Source organism: Leptonychotes weddellii, chromosome 7 (genome assembly GCF_054177405.1).
Source record: "Leptonychotes weddellii isolate Sample4059 chromosome 7, ASM5417740v2, whole genome shotgun sequence".
NCBI lineage: Eukaryota > Metazoa > Chordata > Mammalia > Carnivora > Phocidae > Leptonychotes > Leptonychotes weddellii.
Window position 1 is genome coordinate 95,778,309 of NC_138375.1, and position 19,888 is coordinate 95,798,196.

The window sequence follows — 19,888 nt, forward strand, 5'->3', positions numbered from 1 at the left end:
GGGGGGGGGGGCTGGCCAGGAGGGGTTGTCGCAGGGACTGCTGAGGGGGAGGGGGCAGGCCCTCAGGAGCGCTGAACGGGGTAAGTGAGGTGGGTGACTGTGTCACTGTGGCTGAAGGCTCTGGGGGTGGATGCCCTCGGGTGAGAACGTGAGGAACACACGTCTTCAGAGTCTGAAGGGATTTTCCGTCCTCAGGCCTGGCCCCCGCAGAGCTCTAATGCCACCACAGAATGAGAGAAATGCAACGCAAAGCCCCTCTTCTCTCCTGTGAGAATCAACCTCCTCACACGCCGCATCACTGTATCTCAGCTACCCTGTGGAATCAAGAGAATGGGCTTCAGGTTCAGCTGTGTGGGAGACCAGCTGTGTAACCACAGGAGACGTTTTACAGCTCCGGATTCCAGGCCCAAAAGTGCAAGTGAGGGGTTGGGCCACCCCTGCCCATGGAGCTGTGACAGGCACCCCTACGCCCAGGGGGCCTAATGCAGGTCAGTCTCCAGGAGGGCTGCTTATTGTTTCTGCCAATGAAACATGTATTTTCACTTCAGTACTCCACTTAGAAAACAAAATTAGGAAGACAGAAATTAGGCCGGGCGAGGCTAAGGCAGAGGCGACTCTGCATGGCACCATCGGAGGTTCAGGCCCATATCTCCTCAGTATCTGTTCCCAGGAAACAAACACTGCTCCCCTACAGTCAAGGACCTTAGTGGTATGAGATGAGTGCCTGATGATCCATAGCCAGGGAGAGGAAGAGAGCAGCATTCCTGCTGGATTCAGCCACACTAGGGAGAGGCACACAGGGACCTGGGGCAAAGAACTGGGGAAGAGTCACTTGGGATTCTGGGGGAACATATGGAACCAGGCTCTGGATAGTGTGGCAAACCCCATAATTCCTTCCTGGAAAGGGACTGCCAATATTCCAGGTGCCCTGTTTCAAAAGGCCCCATTTAATGACCATAAATGAGACTGTTCTAAACAGCCATCTGTTGCCCACCTTTTGCAAATATTTAATTCCGTTCACATTCTATTCACAAGGGAAATGGTGACTCAGAGCTGTTTGCCCACCATGAATCTGTCCAATGGAATGATTAATGAATACTAAATGTCAGGCACACAAAGACAGCTGGGACCACGGGGACACTGGGGAGACCTGCCCTCTCGGAGGATAACTGGTGAGGAGTCGTCGCTTTCCCTCCCTCTCCCCCCTTCAGCTCCTCATCTCCAAATGCGAGGGATGGGGCAGCACCTCTCTCCTGGGAGGCTTTCTTACCAACAGCTTCATCAGGAAAAGACACAAGAAAGAAGCGAGGAAGGCTGCTCTCCACGTCTCCCCCACCAAGTCCAAGGCCTTCAACTCATGGCTTTCCACTGTCCCTCCCCATCTCCTTCCCGAATACCTTGGTTTCCAAATTTTAAACTCCATCCTGCCTTTTGCCGGACCTCTTCCCACCTCATCCAAGGAAGAATAAGCACGGTAAATGGCAGCCACCCCACCGTCTCGTGTCTCCTGATTTAAACCCTGCTTACCTCAACCATGTCATGAGCATTACAACTTTTGGCTAAAAAAACTGTAACTATCAATATTATTATAGGGAGACAATGTGTCTTCCAGATGCCCATTCAGAGCATATTGCACAAATTGGGGAGTTCTCACCTAGCACATGGTTTCCAACAATTATAAGGAAGATATATTTTCTTGGGTTTTTGGTTCCCTCTATAAATTTTTCCACCCAATGGGCTATTATTTATTTTTATTTATTTTTTTTATTCTTATGTTAATCCCCATACATTACATCATTAGTTTTAGATGAAGTGTTCCATGATTCATTGTTTGTGCATAACACCCAGTGCTCCATATGGGCTATTATTTAAATAACAGTGTGTTGGGGCGCCTGGGTGGCCCAGTCGTTAAGCGTCTGCCTTCGGCTCAGGTCATGATCCCGGGGTCCTGGGATCGAGCCCCACATCGGGCTCCTTGCTTGGCGGGAAGCCTGCCTCTCCCTCTCCCACTCTCCCTGCTTGTGTTCCTTCTCTCGCTGTGTCTCTGTCAAATGGATAAATAAAATCTTTAAAAAATAAATAAATAGGGGCACCTGGGTGGCTCAGTCGTTAAGCATCTGCCTTCGGCTCAGGTCATGATCCCAGGGTCCTGGGATCAAGCCCCGCATTGGGCTCCCTGCTCGGCGGGAAGCCTGCTTCTCCCTCTCCCACTCCCCCTGCTTGTGTTCCTGCTCTCGCTAACTCTCTTTCTCTGTCAAATAAATTAATAAAATCTTTTAATAAATAAATAAATAAATAACAGTGTGTTCATACTCCTGACTCTTCAATTTTCTCCCTTCACAATACACGCCAGAGCTGTTCCATGTTAGATTTATAGCAGTAGATCTATAGTTCTACTTCAGTTTGGTCAATGGCTGCAGAGTATTCCACTGTATACTATAATTTGTTCCATCAGTCCCATGTGCATGGGCCTTTAGGTTGTTTCCAGACTTTTGTTATTTTATACGATGCTACCAAGTGAGTGTGTGTGTGTGTACATTTCAGCACATGGTCAAGTATATCCATTATCCATTTATCTAGGATAAATTCCTAGAAGTGGAATTGCTGGATCAAAGGGTATGTTCATTTAACATCTTTGTAGATAAATACAGCGAGGTAGAGTATAAATCATAATTATAAATCTTACTGATGGCTTAGAGAACTAAACTCCAGAAATGAATACAGGAAAAGCATCAATCCTTTGTGGACTGATCTTTTTACCTACCCTTTTTACCTACCTTAGACATTTCAGTTTACAAGATGTCTGTGTTCTAGGTGGCCTCTATTTTAGGCAGTTAAATACAATTTTCTGGAATAACTGGAATATTAGAGATAGGAAAAGTGGCAGATTAATAAAAGGACAACAGAACATTGAGAGATCAGCTTCTACTTAGCTGTTCTCTGTTCTTTTCTTCCCCACTCAGTCTGTGCCTGGCTTGATATAGACCCTCAAAAAACTATCTGATGAATGAATGAATGAATGAATGAATGAATGTACAAATGAATGAATAATGTAACGATGAAGACTAGCTCAAGGATCCAAGGTCAGTGTTTTAGGTTTGGCCATTCTCACCTCCTTTTAGCTGCACCCTGGTGAATAAGTACCCTTTAAATCTATTAGACTCAGTTTTGACACTTTGTGTATGGATCTATAGGCTTTTGGCTTTCATTTCAAAAATCAATTACATGTTGACAGTCTCAGTAGCCAAGAATGATAGGTTCATGTCTGTATGCTGGTATGTTTTGGAGTCTGATGCAGAGCCCTCAATTCCTAAATACTGCATGACCTAGCAGAAAAGAACTTGGGAATTGGTGAGGCTCTAAGAATAAGTTCTGGCTTGACCTGTCATCCAACACTGAACACACAGAACAAGGAGACCATGGCTGTGGCGACTGCCAGTCCTCCTCTTGGACTGAAGCACATCGTGCTCTAAACCTAAAATGTGCTAGAAGTAGAATTATTGGGGGCGCCTGGGTGGCTCAGTCAGTTAAGCATCTGCCTTCAGCTCAGATCCTGATCTCAGGGTCCTGGGGTTGAGCCCCACACTGGGCTCTCCACTCGCAGGGAGTCTGCTTCTCCCTCTGCTTCTGTGCTTTCTCTCTCACTTTCGTGCTCTCTCTCAAGTAAATAAATAAAATCTTCTATTTTAAAAAAGAAATAGAATTTTTAAATATGAACATAATTAATAACCATGTGACTTTAAAGTCCTTAAGCTACTCCAAGTCTCAGCGTCCTCATCTGTGAAATGGGGATAAAAGCGTCCATACTGTGGTAGGGCCAATGCAGGCATTATACTCATACGTGCAAAATAAATGTCGTTAGTATCTTTTTTTCCCTATATCTGCTCCAATTCTTCTCACCACTGCCAAATGAGGAGCACCAAAAAAAAAAAAAAAAAAAAGGAAAGAAAGAATCCAATCCAGTGACAATCAACCCAACACTTAAACATGTAGAGCAATTTCTTTAGTTAATTCAGATTAACAGCCAATCTTCCAGCATTTCACGCCCTTGTGTCTGTCTTCCCCATAATGACAGCTGGCCTTTAGAGAGCTTTCTGGGGAACTGATATCCACCTATGCACGTCCCTGTGCAACTAGCTGTATCTACAGATCCTCTAGTCTCCCTTTTCTGCCTGTCTCTTGTGTTGCGGGGTGTTCTCTTGGCTAAATCAGGACCCGGTGGACCTTCTCTGCCGAGAAGCCCCGCTGGCTGGGCTGGGACTGTGAACTCCCCAAATCTGGCTGTGACTCCCATTTGATCCACAGACTGAGCAGCCAGCCTCGTACTTCTTAGCTGCACTTTCAATTTATCACAACTACTGTGAGTCCATCTCCTCACTTCCACCTGCTCCCACAATCTCCCCAGTCTGACTCTAAGTGGACTCTGAAAACCTCTTAGGATTACATTTCTCTCACTTAAAAAAAAACCTAAAGGCACACAGTCCAGGGTTGTAGCTCCATGAAATCACCAGGGATCTAGGCTTCCCATATGTTTGCTGAGCATGCTTCTATGCTCCAGATAACCTCAAGTTACAGGATGGCAGCTGGAGCTCCAGTCATTGTGTCCAGCTTCCAAGCAACAGAAAGGACAGGGAGCGTCTCCCTGCTGGGTTGGTTTCCTTTAAAAAGCCATCCCAGAAGTTTCACTCAAACATTTGCTCACATTTCATTGTCTGTAATTTAGTTTTATGGTCATATCTAACTGCAATATAGTCTTTCAACTGGGTGCATTTCTGCCCCCAAATTGGAATTCTGTTACTTAAAAAAACAAAGAGGGGTACCTGGGTGGCTCAGTCAGTTAAGCACCCAACTCTCGATTTTGGCTCAGGTCATGATCTCAGGGTCGTGAGATCGAGGCTGAGCGTGGAGCCTCCTTAAGATTCTCTCTCTCCCTCTCCCTCTGTCCCTCCCCCATATTCCTTGCTCTCTCGAAAGAAAAAAGAAAGAAAGAAAGAAAGAAAGAAAGAAAGAAAAAGAAAGAAAGAAAGAAAGAAAGAAAAAAAGAAAGAAAGAAAGAAAGAAAGAAAAGAAAGAAAACAAAGAAATTAATAGTAGGGAGATAGCCAGTCATCTCCACTAAACTTCAGAAACATCTGCATCCATTTTATCCTATTCAGGACTCCAGAGTTCTCACTCAGGCTTTCTCTCTGCCCCTCTCTGCTTTGTAGCTTGGCAATCCCAGGTTGGGTTCATTCTGCAAGTGAGTCTTCTTCATGAGTCCCAACAGAATATCTCAGTAAGATCTCTTCTGCTACCAACTTGTACCTCAACAGAACAGTGGTCCCCCACCCATTAGAACAGTCACATATCCCCCCAGATTCCAGTCAGAGGAAGCAAAGTCAGGACCCACATATTTCTAGCACCTCTGTACCCTATTTTATGCCCTCTTCCTCCCACAACCCCCAAGGATGGAAGAAATAGGATTTTTACTTTCTCTTCCTTTCTATCCTTGACTTTCCAGGGTCATATCCTGAAAACCCCGTTTCTCAGCTCGAATGGGAGAGAGAATGGCTGCTAGGCACTGTGGGGAGAAAAACCGAAAGGTGCTGGCTTAATATTTTGAAAATTTATCACTGTCACAGCTACATTCTTTTTTATTTCTTGAGCACACGGTAAGCATATAGGTCTTAATGACTAACAGATTGTCACGGGAATCAAAATGAGGTAAAATGTGGAAATCTCTTGCCACAGTGTGTGGCGTGTCCTATATGCTTAGCAATGCTAGCCATTACCGTTATTATTATTTAAATAATGTCAACCAGTCTACCTCTGTCTTCCTCTGTACTTTTTATCTCCCCCAGACAAACACGCAGCAGGCATGGCTCCATCTCACAGCTCCCTCACAGATTTTCTGTTTGCTTTGTTTTAAACCCCATTTTCTAGAAACAGGAGGAATTTTTTTCCGAGGGAAGGGAAGAACTACTTAGAGACCTAACTCCTAATCACCTCTGTTACTGGACGCCGCGTAGCTGTGAGTGAGTTGCTGTTCTTTAGGGAAGGGGGCTAATTGGAAGAGAAAAGATTGATGAAGGTCAGTGTGGATGGCGACGGAGAATTATGGCTGGAGGCTGGGTCAGCTGAAGTCAGGCCTCATCAATCGGCACCTTATCCTGCGACTCTAAATTATCCCTTACCCCCCATGACCCCCCACACTCTGTGTAACAACAGCTCAAGAGAGCATGAGTGAAGTAAGGCAAGATGAAAAATGATCTATTGACAGTCAATCAGGAGGTTGGCTCCAAGACTCTGAGAGGGAGCTGCCCGAGGCTCTGGGCTGGAATTACACTTAGATTTGAAAAAGACGTAGGAGAAAAACAAGGGTGTACACTTGGTTTACTTGGGTGTCTTGGGGGGTCAGAGTCTACCAGGTGACTAGATTTCCTAGGGTTGAAGAGGAAAGCCCCAGAGATTTGGAGCTCTAAATAAGCAGGTTGTTTTAATGTAGGGAAAATAGAAATGTGCACATTTATGAAGAATTATGGTTCTGTTACTTTCAAGTACAGCACAGAAATGTAAATAGCTATTTTAAATAGCTCCAGAAAATGTCATCACCAGGGCCCAGCCCTGATAGGGTAGGAATGTCTCAAACCTGGAACCAGAGGGAATTTCCAGGCTGCAGCAGCTAAGCAGGGACGTTGAGGCAGGAGGTAATGGGCAGGGTTTAGAAGGACAGGAGAATGGTGTTATGGGGCCCAGCAGCTGCTTGGGAATGGGGCCCTCTTGTCTCCCACACAAGAAGCTGCAGTAGACACAGCCAGCCAAATCTGGAAGGATTGGTGCTGATTTTGCATTTCACCTGGAAGACAGTATTCCTGGTGAGAAAGGACTCTGATGGTCACACGTGAAATTTGCCTGCTTTGGGGGAAAAGAAGAGGAGGGTGTGAATATCAGTGGAATTGGAACCAACACAGGAGACAGATCAGGGGATGGATTTGGGAGATGCCAGATGGTTTTCTATGGTTTCCTAGTCGACGCTAATATATATTTATTAGTAACTGATAAAGAATGACCACTTATACCTATCATCTCACTCAATCCACACAGCAAACAAATGAAGCAGCTAATATTATCACCACTTGACAGATGAGGAAATTGAGGCACAGAGAGGATTTACCTAAGCAATTTACCTAGAATTACAGATTTCGTAAATGGTAAAGTTAAGATTTGAACCCAGGGAGTCTAACTCCTGGCCATCACAGGAATACTGGTCATACCAAAAATCCCAACAGTAAAATTTATAAATCAGGGAATTGATCCTTTTACCATTAACTGTAACGTACCATATTAGCATAAATTTCCATAAGGTAATTTTCAGTTAATTACAGAATTTTCAGTTCTACTCAGAGCTGTCCTTCAATAAGTAAGTTAATTTTTTCTACATTTTAAAATAATTACCTATGATTTGTATCATTAGCTCAGATCTATCTTTTCATTTTTAAAAGCCAGGATCCAGGAAATAAGTTCAGAACAACCCAAGAGTGATGAGTTACCCTGACGTTGCATTCTGAGCTCTGACTGTATTTTGAGATTTCCCTCCGGACAGCCTGGATTGCAGTCCCCTGCAGTGTCTAGCATGGAGCCTGGTCCCTGCACGGTGGCTGTGGACTGAAGAGAGAATAGAAGCGGAGGGAGCTACATACTCACTTCCACTCATTCACTCTCAGAGCTCCCTTCTAGTAGCTGTTGTTCTCTCTAAGAAATTTTAGCTTTATTGCCAGAAATAAAAATAGCCACAGCTATTTTGTGTTCATATTTTACAACTCATTTTGAGAATTAATATTTTATAAGAAAATTATTTTGATTCAAAATGTGACTTTTAAAAGGTTTATGGTATTCTTAAGTGTAACTTTTATTATGCCTTGGGGCCAGCGGCTTTTCGAGAGGAATATACTGTAGTTATTGATGTATGGTACCCCTCGTGAATTTCCCTTCATGTTCTAAGGCTGAAACAAGAGAAATTATTTTCTGTACATAATTCACCCCCTTCTTTCCACCTCTACCCCTCCTTTTCCCTCGCTGCCTTTTTTTTTCTTTCAGTGCAAAGTAAATAAAATAACCACCCTTACCAATGGAAGAATTAAAACAAAACAAAACAAAACAGTTTTTATTTGCACCAAGAGTCAAATTAAAAGAATGGGCAGCTATTCATCAAGACCTGGGAAACCAGAGGTGAAAAACTATACTCTCAGTTCTGCCCTGGACTAATGTCCTTCCCTCTTTACCAATATTTTTCTTCTATTATCCGTGGTCTGTGCTGAAATGACTAATCTTTGCCACCTCCCCCATGATGGAGCCGCAGGCATTGATCTTCAGGTGATGTGGCTGCCTGATGCTCTTCTGGAAAATCTAGAAAACTAAAGTCTGCAAATAAAACTGAAGATACTCAAGTCCCTGTATCAGCTAGTTAATAATTCCTAACAAGTCACCCCCAAATTAGTGGCTTAAAACAAAAGCTATTGATTATTTCTTGTGGTCTGTGGATTAGGTGAGGGGGCTGGTGGACCTGAGTCACGTTTGGCTGATCTTGGCTGGGCTTTCTCACGCATCTGTGGTCAGCTAGCAGGCCAGCTGGTCTAAATGGCCTTGTATGAGACGACTCTGCTCTCTTCCACCTATGTCTCACACCCCTCTTGCAGGCTAGCCCAGCATGTCCTCATGGTGGCGGCAGGACTCCAAGAGGGAAAGAGGGAATGTGCATGTGTTTTTCAAGCTTCTGGAGGTACCAGGTTTGTGAGCATCCCTTCGGCCAAGCAAAGTCACATGGCAAAGCCTGGAATTAAAGTAGGAAGGGACCAGGGGCTACAAGGCAGAGAGCCTGATACTGGGAGACCAACATAGACGCCATTAATGCAACCAATCTAACCACAGCTCCCAAATTAAAACTTGACTGAACAAAAAGGGACGTTCTTCTTCTTCTTTTTTTTTTTTTTAAAGTAGGCTCCATGCCCAGTGTGGAGCCCAATGCGGGGCTTGAGCTCACAACCCTGAATCCAAGACCTGAGCTGAGATCAAGCGTTGGACGCTTAACCATCAGAGCCACCCAGGTGCCCCAGAAAGTGACATTCTAAAAACAAAATAAAGTTGAACTTCATTATTTACAGATTCCACATTTGCAAATTCGCCTACTTGCTAAGATTCATTTGTAACTTCAAAATCAACATTTGGGGCACTTACGCAGTCATTCCTACACAAGCACAGAGTGTAAGAATTGTGAGTCGCCTGGTGCACACTTTCCCTCTGCTGAGGTGGAACAAGGTGATGCTCTGCCTTCTTGTTTCAGCTCTCAGACTGCAAGCAAGTGCCCTTTTCATGGTACACCTGACCCTTAAAGAACATGGGTTTGAACTGTGCAGTCTGCTTAAATGCAAATTTTTTTCAGTGAATACAGTACAGTACTGTAAATGTATTTTCTCTTCCTTATGATTTGCTTAACATTTTCTTTTCTCTAGATGACTTTAATGTAAGAATACAGGATATAATACATAGAACATACATATGTTGAATGACTGCTTATGTTATCCATAAGGCTTCCAGTCAATAGTAGGCTTTAACTATTTAGTTTTTGGAGAGTCAAAAGTTATATGGAGTTTTCAGGTGCAATGGGGGAAGGGGTCAGTGCCGGAACCCCTGCATTGTTCAAGGGTCAACTGTAGGTTTAATGCCACATTTTTTGCATTTTCTTGATTTCACTATTTAAAATGGCCCCCAGGTGTAGTGCGAAGGGCCATTCAGTGTGTTCCTAAGCACAAGGAGCCTGGGATGTGCCCGAAGGAGAAAATGCATGTGTTAGAGAAGCTTCATCCAGGCACGAGTTACAGTGCTGTTGGCCATGAACTCAGTGTTAGCGAGTCAATAATATATATTAAATAAGGGGTCTTTAAACAGACAGACATCTAAAACAAGGTTACGTATTGATCAATTGATGAAAATGTTGTGACCAGAGGCTCACAAGAACTTAAACCCGTATTTCTCCAGGAGCAATGGTTCAGTTTTCACTAATTCAGTGCCTGCAATGATTTTATAAAACATAATTACCTCAAGAAATGAGAACCAACTGTGTTTCCATTCATTTAAAGCATTATCGTTTTAAAAGAGATTTTTAAATAACAAAATCTCTATTCTTATCCCTCTATATAACTGCACACTTCTAAAACACAAAACAAAAACAACATTCTCACATAAATACCAACTTAGCCTTACAGAAAACAACCTTGTGTTCCAAGCAAAACATTTATAAGAATATGAATGCACTCACTAATGGGTGAAGGGACACAATATTAGTGAGATTCCCAGTGATATCCAACACATGACTCCTGAGCCCCTCCTATGAGTTACTCTAGCTGAGGCTTAATTCTTTAGTAAATGGATAAGAACTCTGGAAGAATAATAAAGATTCCAAAGAATGAAATAGGATTCAAATGTGCTTATGAGTCTTTGAATGAAAATACTGAACAAGAAAGAAAGGTATAATCATAGAATTATTCGCATAATGAAAGCCAGGAAAACCAGGATTCAGTATGAATACAATTTTCAGGAATGCATCTCTTACTGGAAGTTCAAAGGCATTTTGTGTTGTTAGAGTACATGGGATCCCCAAAGAGCTTTGAGCCCCAAATTTGAGCTTCAGTGTTGGGCATGGGGAAGAGGTCAGATAACACTGTGTTTAAAAGCTCAGTCTCTGCCATCAGCCAGACCTGGGTCCGGGTCCAGGCTCCACCCATCCAGTGGCTGGGTAATAGGGTAAAAGACACTCCCTCTGCGGGTCCCAGTTTCTTCATTTATAAGAGTAATAATATGAATAATCAGACATTTTATGAGTGCTGACTAGGATCCTGGCACCCTGCTGGGAGCTCTCCCTACATCACCTCATTTAATCCTCACACTGCCTTAGGAGGCGGGTGGCTATCACTACCCACAACGTATGCATGAGAAAAGGGAGGCCGGGAGACGGTGAACAATCTTGCCAAGAATTAAGAGCTAGCAGAGCTGGAATTGGATCGTAGGCATCTGACTCTTATCTATCTCATCATGTTGTGTGTGAAAATTAAATGAGATAATGCATATAAAATACTCAGCACAGTGCCAGGTGTATAATAAGCACATCTAACAAATTTTTTAAAAGATCCTTTTAAATAAGAGTGCCCCACCCTTCCCCCACTCCCACTACAACCAACAGACCTGCAATATGTAGAGGGTTTGTATGGGGACTGCATATGCTGAATTCTACTCCATGTGAAAGTACCACAGGAAAGAGCCTTACCTCACCAGGGAAAGCATTCCAAATAACCCCCCTGGAGAAATTTCTATTTGTCTTCACGAATGGAAGATAATAAATATAAGTTGGGAGATCAGATTCAAGATTTGTGTTTTAACAATCTCTCCCACTGGGCACCTGGGTGGCTCAGTTGGTTAAGCGACTGCCTTCGGCTCAGGTCATGATCCTGGAGTCCCGGGATCGAGTCCCGCATGGGGGCTACCTGCTTCTCCCTCTCCCACTCCCCCCTCTTGTGCTCTTTCTCTCTCTCACTCTCTCTCTCAAATAAATAAATAAAATCTTTAAAAAAATAATAATAATAAAATAAATTAAAAAAAAAAAAACAATCTCTCCCACTGAGGCTAAAAGTTCCACTGGCTTATCTCAACCCTTCTTGAATGTATTTATTTAATCTATCTGATATTGTTATCTTATTATCTGTCCCAATCTCAGATGTAACTATACTGTTTTTAAGGAAAACATTTAAGTACTACGTGAAGCAAGCTGTATAAGCCAACCTTCTGGTAGGACAAAACAAAACACACTTTGGTATCTCCTGGGTTTCCATCTCCTGGGGTACGAAGGGAACTGGAGAGAACATGAAGATATCTGGAGTACGGTTTTCACTTACGTGACTTTATTTCCCATTTTAATAGCTGTTTTGTCAAATTATCACAGTCACGTTTCCCATGGCTGCGCACGTTAAGGTTGCACAGACATAGGTATGAGCAGAAATTACGGACTGTCCTGTCACCTTTAGCAAACAGGATCACTCCTCGCTCTGTCTCCTGCCCTTTACTAGGCCTTCACGGGATCCTGACAACTCAAGCAACCCATGAAGTGGGAGAATACATGGAAGAAACAGAAAGGACAGGGCACCTGGGTGGCTCAGTCAGTGAAGCGTCTGCCTTCGGCTCAGGTCATGATCCTGCGGTCCTGGGATCGAGTCCCGAGTAGTGCTCCATGCTCAGCAGGGAGTCTGCTCCTCCCTCTCCCTCTGCCCCTCCTTCGGCTTGTGCTCTCTCTCGCTCACTCCCTCTCTCAAATAAATAAATAAAATCTTAAAAAACAAACAAACAAAAAGGACAGAAAATTCTCCCTCAACATGATTAGGAATCATGTGCTGGCTAAGAAAGCCTGAATTATTCAGCATATTCGAGTATGAGTCTTAAAGAACCCTCTGCAGCTACTAACAAGACTGAAGTAGATTAATATCTGCTAATATGAAACACTTGCCAGCATATATTGTTAAGTGAGAAAACTCAAGCATGTGGATACTACCCTACTAACTGAATAACAGAGTTGTGTATGCACAGATTCGTGATCAAGAAGGACACAAAACAACTAGTAAGGGTAGATTCCTCAGGGGAGGGGTTAAGTGTGGGGTAGGTTTGTTTTTCAACAGAATTTTCATTATAAAGAATGTTTAAGCAATCAGTTGGGAGCTGGAGGCTCTACCTTGAGCCACACTGACCTCCCATCTGGGTCATCTGTTCTCCTCAAACAGGGAAGAGCAGAAACCTAAGGAAAGACATGTGCTTGGGGCAAAAGAAGAAAATTCTAGAAAGAGTTCTGAGAAGATGTTGCCCAGATTGACATTCATGACTTCCCCCTTTTACTTTCCTGCTGTGCAGCTTGTCCCCTTCACCTATTAGCACAAAGAATGCAAGATGGAACCCATGTAAAGATCGTACCTAACAAGTAAGAAACAAACCTACCAAATGATAAGCAGATTTTTAAAAACTATTCAGAAAGAGAATCACTTCAGAAAAGAGAATAATATTTCAAATACTTAACTCTATTTTCAAAGAAAGAGAACTTAGGTGCATTGGGGAGAGACAGAGAGAAAAGAGAAGAAACCAAAGAATGAAAGATTAGAGTATAAAACAGTAAAAAGTAGCATTGGAAGAAATTTAAGATAACAATACAATCATGGAATGAAAATCACATTAGCAGTGGCAAGAGTAGATAATACTGAAAACACAGGGATATGGAGGTGGAGATAGAGCTTAAGAAATTTGTAAAAAAAAAAAAAAAAGAAAGAAAGAAAAAGAAAAGAAAAAGGGGGCGCCTGTGTGGCTCAGTCAGTTAAGCATCTGACTTCAGCTCAGGTCATGATCTCAGGGTCCTGCTTGTCCTCTCCCTCTCTCTCTGCCCCTCCCCCTGCTCATGCTCACTTGCTCTCTCTCTCGCTCTCTCTCAAATAAATAAATTCAAATCTTTAAAAAGTGAAAAAGAATTTAAAAAATAGATTACATGATAGGCTTGAGAGAAAAGTGAGGTAGTTTGGGTTCATCATGTGCATAATTGATTTTCCTAAAGTGGAGGACACAACAAATATACAAAGATAACAATAAGAAAGGAGGGGCGCCTGGATGGCTCAGTCGTTAAGCATCTGCCTTCGGCTCAGGTCATGATCCCAGGGTCCTGGGATCGAGCCCCGCATCAGGCTCCCTGCTCCGCGGGAAGCCTGCTTCTCCCTCTCCCCCTCCCCCTGCTTGTGTTCCCTCTCTTGCTGTGTCTCTCTCTGTCAAATAAATAAATAAAATCTTTAAAAAAAAAAAAAACAATAAGAAAGGAAGGACATAAAGGAAGACATGAAGCCACTGATTAAGATCTGTGGAAAATAGAATTTTTGTTAAAGGAAAATATAGTCTCAAGTTTCAGCCATATCTCAATGGAGACCCTGAAGTTCAAGAATTAAAAAAGAATCCTATGGCCACTCCCCCTGCTTGTGTTCCCTCGCTCACTGTGTCTCTCTGTCAAATAAATAAATAAAACCTTTAAAAAATAAAACTAAAAAAAAGTAAGATGACGGGAAGAAGTTAGAATGAAATATATATTTCCCTCTTCTTTCACGATGAGGTAAAAACTGTCCAATGCTGATAAAACAAGAAACAGAGGTTTAACTATAACGAAGATTCAAATATTATTATTAGAAGTGTTACTACTTCTAATAATAGAAGAGAAAAAAAGACAAAGCAAAACAAAGAAAGTACAGAATACCCCAAAAACCCCCAAATTTAAAGCAATAATATGAACCGAAAATATATTCTATAACCAAATAAATAGTGTAATAAAATTAAATGCAACAAATACATGTTCTCAAGAATAAGTGTAAATGAGATAAATCTATATAATAAAAGAAGACTATCAGTCTGGACTAGCAAAACGCATCTATTTATGATGCTTAAAGTGAAAAATAAGGAGCTTAGATATAAAAAAAAAAAGTTGTGATGTATTCATATAATAGACTAACCGGCAGTCATTAAGAAAGAACTGAATGTCGGGCGCCTGGGTGGCTCAGATGGTTAAGCGTCTGCCTTCGGCTCAGGTCATGATCCCAGGGTCCTGGGATCGAGTCCCACATCGGGCTCAGGAGCCTGCTTCTCTCTCTCTCTCTCTCATGAATAAATAAATAAAATCTTTTTAAAAAAAAAAAAGAAAGAAAGAACTGAATGTGTACGAAATGATGTGGAGAGAAGTCCAATATAAATTAATAGAAAAGTATTGTAAGAGGGGTGCTTAGGTGGCTCAGTTGGTTAAGCGTTCATCTCTTGATCTCAGCTCAGGTCTTGATTTCAGGGCCCAGCGTGGAGCCCACTTGAAAAAAAAAAGTATTGTAAGAATAATGCATAATGCTATTCCATCTGTATCTGGCAAAGGATATATGTTGTACAAATACATATATACATACACATTTGCCCACATGTATATGCTATACATAAGCATTTGCCTATGTGTGTATGTTCAGTATTATAGCAATGGAGGAGGTGGGCCGGCATGCAGTCTACCCCTTAGGGAGGAGTATTTTATCCTGGACATTGTTTAGAATTGCTGGTGCATGGTGTTAATAAAAAACAGACTGGCTTTTAGGCTTCATTATTTTTTACAATCCCCTTCTAACAATGCACCTCCTTATTGCCTGCACCTGGGTGGACCATTCCAATCTCCTTGTCCTAGTATGCCAGTGTGCGTGTGTAAGGTGTCTGCGATGAAAAACAATATGTGTGTCTGTGTGTGTTTAGTAGTTAGAATGATACACAATACACAGCTAATAGTGGCCACACCTAGGAGTGGAATTGGAAGATGTATGAAGGGCAGACAACTTATAAACTTCTCTGTACCATAGAAACATTTAAAAATGAAAATATATCTTTTTATAATATAGTTTGAATCAATAATAAAAAGGAGAAGAGTCAAAAAGAGTTGTACCTGGAAAGAAGGAGGGAATGTACTTGTATGCTCAATTTAGTTTGGTGTGGCTGCCAGATACAGCAAAAGTGAATACACCTTGGGTGATAGAGTGCTTACATCAAATAAAAGAAAACATACTGGTTCACCCATGTTCCAAGACCTAGCCCAGTGCCTGGCATACAAAAGACATTCAATAAAGGTTTGTGGAGAGAATAAAAAAATTAATCAGGTCAATGTTTCCTAGCAATGAATTTCAGGAATGCTTCAGATGATGAGTGACACTTTCAAAAACAGGCATGCAGAAGTTAGAAAAACACTGGCGTAACAACCTTTTGCTGTATCAACTCTCAAGACTTTCAAAAGCAGAGCACTCAGTCTTTAGTCCTGCGAGGCCTTTCTCTAGGAAGCTCAAAAGCATTGGCGTGCTGTTTTCTGGAAGCCTGAATTAATATACAGATGGTGCTTAGAGGATGGAGTGAAAGTGATGTGGAGCATGTCCCTTAGACTGTGTCTTTCAAGTGACAGATGTGTCAAGTGGCCTTTAGCAATCACTAGGTTGCAGACAACTATCAGTTGAGTCTCTCACAAGTGTATGACATGCCATTTGTTGTTTCTGTTGTTTAAAGAGTTATCCATTCTCTTTAGACACTCAGGGAGCTGATGGCAGAGTGGATGTTGCATTCATCTGTTTAAGGACTCATTTACTTATTCCTGTGGTAAAAATAAAGCAGGTTCTTTTTCTTCTACACTAAGGGGAGTTTGCACAAAGAGCCAGATTCACAGCATGCATAAAACCCGAGACAGCTTTCCTCCTGCCTCTCCTTCTCCCCACACCCAATGGGGAGGAATGGGAAGGGTCCTTAGATAAAGTGGAGAGTTCAGAGTTACAATTTCCCACCACTCTAGGCAGAATTATGCTCATACAGATTCTAAAAAGGGGCAGTGGTTCCATCCCAACATTTTACAGCATTCCGGCGGGTGAAAGAGCAGTAGCAGGGACCCAGTGCTATTCTCATTCCTTAGGCTGATCCTGGGGGATGGCAAATGGGCTTCTTCTCAAATGGCACCCACTGGGTTTGGTCCTAACTCTTGCTTAGTGACACTTTCAAATACAGGTTTACAAGGCAGACATACAGCTAGAGGACAAAGGCACAGTAAAATGCCCATCATCGCACTGACACTTCCACTCAAACTGTGGTATTCCTATCAGTGTGCATCAACCAGGCTCATAGCTAAGGCTACACTCTTTCCCTTCTCTACAGGAAGACTGGTGACAAAAGAATGTCTCATCACACAGTGGCATTTTCTTGGAGGGACCCAGGCCCTAGGGGAGATTATTCCAGGGGTCCCTACCATAATAATTGCCATTTATGGGTATTTAGGGACTTAATTTATATTTGGATACAGAATGGAGGCTGGCCACAGAAGTGATGGCATTTTAGTAGATTTAGTAGATTTAAATCTACTCATGCATTCGGAATGACCCTTCATGGACCTGTCTCGATGCGGTTTTCTCTAGATAGGCCTCTCCATTATCCCTTCTTCTTATTTCCCACACTGGGATTGCAGAACACCTCAGACTAGAGATTTCAGGATGTGACAAGACCTTGTTTACTAAAGAATGAGATCACAGTATGTTCCATTTCTCCGCACGTGGTAGATATAAATGGGCACAGGGAAGTCTGGCCATTCGGTTCTCTCTCTTTCTTTTCTTCTCTGTACTCTCTCATCTGCTTCATTTTCTATCCTCTGATATGGCTGATGGGTAGTCAAGTGGTTCAGGTTTCAGAGGAGGGAGAAATTCCCCTTAGACCTCTAGCCTAAGCCAAGACTTCTTTACTGAGGTTTCTGGCATGACACCCTATCATAGTAAATGAGACTTTTCCTTCTTTTGCCATTGTGTTCTGTAACTTCACAGGGAAAGTGGGTTGCTTAAACACAGGACCATGAGTGCCCCAACCATAGTGCCTTGCATGGCGCCACGCACAGAGTAAGCACTCAAATATTTGTTGAATTGAGAGTTTGAAGTCTAGTCATTGGTGAAAAATTAAAGTGACCTTGGTGAAAGTTACCTTGGCTTCCACAATGAGAAAGCATCAGGAGTGGTTGCATCAAGGAGAAACCTCCAGAAGTCCTATCCTGAGTAGAGGTGAATCAGTTCAATAGAATGGATTCTGGTGACATATAAGGAATTCTAGTCACTAATAGCTCTTCTGTGTCTGTGTTTTACAAAGTGTGGTTGGTATATGTGCCCCCGTGGGTATGTATGAGGATTTAATTTGTATACAAGCAAACGTTTTATTATAGCTATACTGAAATTATTCCATGTTAATTAGGAAAAATGTAAGTAATATACTAAAAATGTGATTTCAGAGATATCATCAGTTAGAACCAGATTAAGGTAAGTATTTATGTTGTAACTGTTTAAATTGATTTAAAGAAAAAGTTCAGTAAATAATAGTCTAGGTGATATAAAGTCAAAATGATGGAAACAAGCATATGAAAGACTGAAGTGAGAGGAACACTGCCTACATCCTTCTCAGTCCATAATAGGTATATGCTGCTTTGGAAGACCTGGCCAAGAGCAGTACGTCGGAGACCTATTATGGTCAACTAATACACTAGCATATACCCTGAGGGCCGTTTAAAAATCACCAATATTCAGTAGCTCTACTGGGTGATTTTGAGGCTAAACTTACTTCTTCAGCTCTGCCGAGTGACCTAGAGGGGTAACACTGAGCGTGGGGAGAATTGCAGACCTTCCCAGAGGGCTGGCTTTGCAACCTCCGAGGCTTTCCAGGAACCAGCGGGCAGATGTTATGAGGGTCGGAGTCTGTGTGGAACTGGCTTGCCTTGTTTGAACCTGGGTTAGACCCCTAATCTGGGGCTTCTTGGTTCTCACTTTTTGAGAGAACTGGTGATGTGACGGCAAAGAAACAATCTAGAACTGCGACAAGTGAAATGATAGCAGTAAAATGAAGTCAGCTAAAGCAAAGAAAGCACTAAGCAGCCACTCTGCCCTGAGAATCTGAGGAGGGGAAACTGAGCTGCTTGTACTGGCAGACGGCGAGCCTCCGGAGCAGGGCCGGCCACTCACCAAACCTGAAAAAAAGAGCCATCATGGTTTATCCGACCTCATGACAATGTTGTGGCAAAGCAGCAATAGTGTGAGAAGGTAAGACGCTAATGGCAGTGAGCTGTAATGTCACACTGAGGTGGAATCAAGGGGAGATTCTTGTAGAAATCCTGGTATCAAGCTAGCCTCAGAGCCAAGCCGGGAATTCTCGAAGTTCTGGGACTGAGGGTGTGGTCAGGAAAGGAAACTAATCCCCATTACCAGTCAATCAGTGGAGACCTACATTCGTGTCATGCCCCAGCCCCAATCTGGGCAAAGCAGATGCTGGGTGACTGCTGACGCCTACACGGTTGTATCTGTGTCAAGAAAAGGTGCTAGCCAAGAAATGTCAACCAGACCCAGACTTGGGGAAGAAATTTCTGGAGGATGCTCAAATGCAAGAGGCAGGGAGAAGAAGGGGCAGGGCAGAACAGCAGCAGCAGAGCAGGTAGACAACCTGGAGATGAAGACTGGACACCCAGCACATGAGAGCCACTTGAGCAGGGAGCCAGGACCCCCATTATAGGGGCACACCCAGCTGCCCATGGCAGAACCATGGTCCAGATCTCCGGGAGCCCTGACCATGCACCTGCTGAGATATTTGCTATCCCTCTACTTCCAGCGACCTCCACAATTCACCTCCACTCTAGAGCACGGCTGTGATGCTCAAACCTAAGGAAGCCTAATTAATACACAGGGGCCTGAAAGAGCAAGACTGTGAAGCCATGAGATCAGGGCATGAGCCAGGGTCAGTTGTCACGGCTGGGAGTATCAGGGGTGGGAAAGTAGGTAGGAGTCAGGCTGCTGCTGATACTAATGATAGTTCCAATGGATGAGTTAAGACGGGTGGTCAAAAGTGAGGAACAAGAAGATACCCAAGGACAGAGTGAAATAAAGAGAACAAATTTGAAGCATTAGCTCCAAGGAAGACTTTAACAGCCACAAACAAGTAACTGCGGTAACTCCTCTCATAAAGCTCACCTCAGACACGATGGCGTCTCTGAAAGCCTTTGGTGAACCATCCTCCAGGGCTTGGTTGGGTACCCCTCCTGTGTGTTCTTCCGGCATTCTATTCTTACCCCTTTCACGACACTTACCACACTGGATCACCTTGTAATGGTGTACTCTCCTGTCTCCGAATATGGATAGAAACTATGACTTATTCATCTGAGTTTTTCTAACACTCACTGGAGGAAACAGAGAGAAAGAGAGGGATGGAGAGCAGGAGAAAGAGAGATTAAGTGAATTGAACTGAACTAGTAAAATTCTACCACAGCCAAATC

At 42.9% G+C, this 19,888-nt stretch overlaps 1 long non-coding RNA gene across 9 annotated transcripts in view; it reads right to left on the reverse strand.

The window, feature by feature from the left end:
* The window catches only part of LOC115940666 (uncharacterized), a 138,215-nt gene that overhangs the window by 24,216 nt on the left and 94,111 nt on the right, over nucleotides 1-19,888 (reverse strand). For 3 of the 9 annotated variants that reach the window (XR_014146741.1, XR_014146739.1, XR_014146740.1), the window contains exon 4: nucleotides 19,587-19,792. The exons of 5 other annotated variants lie outside the window; for them this stretch is intronic. This is a non-coding gene — a long non-coding RNA (uncharacterized LOC115940666). Of the gene's footprint in view, nucleotides 1-2,777; nucleotides 2,858-19,586; nucleotides 19,793-19,888 lie in introns of all 9 variants that reach the window. One more of the 9 variants, XR_014146745.1, reaches the window with a different exon arrangement.